This window comes from Nannospalax galili, unplaced genomic scaffold (assembly GCF_000622305.1).
Source record: "Nannospalax galili isolate Female #2095 unplaced genomic scaffold, S.galili_v1.0 scaffold1795, whole genome shotgun sequence".
NCBI classification, from domain to species: Eukaryota; Metazoa; Chordata; class Mammalia; order Rodentia; family Spalacidae; genus Nannospalax; species Nannospalax galili.
Window position 1 is genome coordinate 119,982 of NW_008336702.1, and position 1,871 is coordinate 121,852.

Consider the following 1,871-nt stretch of genomic DNA (forward strand, 5'->3'; position numbering starts at 1 on the left):
TATCTAATCCTTAAAAGATTTTAGGGTTACCTCTTCAGAGGGGGGAATGTTAGAGTAGCAAAAAGCCCCATAAAAAATTTAAAGAAGAAGAAAGAGTACATGAAGTTATCAGAAAAAAAGTGATGGGGGGATATGGGAGGAGTTGGAGGGGAGAGAGTGGGCACAGATTTGATCAAAACACCTTATGCATGTATGAAATTCTCAATACATGCATCTTTAAAAAAAGAATACATTTGGGGGCTGGAGAGATTCAGTAGTAAAGAGCACTAGCTGCTCTTGCAGAGGACCCAAGTGCAAATCCCAGCACCCACATGGTGGCTAACGCCAGTTCCAGGGGACTTTTATGCCTTCTTCTGACCTCTGCAGGCACTGCATGACATGGGTGCCCTTACATTCATGCAGGCAACACATTCATACACATAAAATGCTCAGGCATTTGCTACTTTTATTTATTCTCATTTTTGTTTTTTTGAGTCAGGGTGTCCTTGCAGCCCCAGCTGGCCTGAAAGTTGCTATGTAAATCAGGCTGGTTTCATCTCACAGAGATCTGTCACTAGGCTAGGTATATGTATATAAAAAAACTTGTTTTTATGTGTTTTGCCTGTGTGTCTCCAAGTATACCAGTGTGTGCAAATGCCTGGGGAGGCCAGAAAAAGGTGCTGGGTCCCCAGAACGAGAGTTATGGATGACCGTTAGCTGCCATGTGGGTGCTGGGCACTCTGGAAAAGTAGTGTTTTTAATTGCTGAGTTCTATCTCCAGCTCCCCATTCACTACTTTAAAAATATTTTACTCATTACTGTTATGTGTACGAGTGTACTGACTACATGTATGTAAGTGGTGTTGTGCAATGCCTGTGGAGGTCAGAAGAGGATGTCGAGTTCCTTGGAACTGGAGTTACAAATGGTTGTTAACGGCCATGTGGGTGCTGGGACTGAACTCGGGTCCACTGCAAGAGCAGTCAGTGCTCCTAACCACTGAACCATCTCTCCAGCTCCTCCACACCCATTTGCTACTTTAAAAGATGGATTCTGTGCCATTTAAAAATATGAAGCCCCACCACCCCAACTATGACTTCCAAAATTTCTAGCAAAAATAGATGAATAAATACTTTTATTATCAAAGAAGATAGCAAAGTAGTTCTATTTCTTTTTCCTTGAGGAAAGTGAGGACCCTGGTGAGTCTCAGGATTCTTTCCCTCCCCTACACTTTGGGTCTCATTTTCCTTACTATATGGATAATGAGCCTGGTATAAACCAGACATATGTAACTCCTCCTTTCCACAAAAACTTTTTTTCTTTTGAACCTATTTGGTAGAAGTCCTAATATATATAACTAACAGCAGTGATTTTGGGTACCCCAAAACAGTTTGAAACAGCTGGAATGAATGGGGGATTTTTAAGGTCTGTTCCCTGGTTTTTAGGCCAAGTCTTAAACTCTGAATTTACGACTGAGAAAAGTATTAAATTATATGCACGCTCAAGGTTATGTAGATTTGTTTTTATGAAATATTGTTGGTAGAATCTCTGATTTACTAATGGCCAAATCAGAAACAATCTTCAATTAAAAATGTTTCTTTATAAGAAAACATAATTCACTTTATTAAACAGTTTTCAGGAGAAAGATGATTGAAGCCAGGTTCAGATCTCTGAATGATTCCAACAGGTAAACAGTACCCAGGGAATGAAGTTGAGATCCTCATCTTGGAGAAAGCAGTTAATTCTGATAAAACAAGCTGATTTTACGTAACAAGAGAGAATTATTTACACATGATGCTTTCAAGTTAGAATAATCACTTCAATCTCATATTTCAAATACAAAGTATATTATTAAATTATTAAGTATTTAAATAATTTTATGAGAACCTACAAGC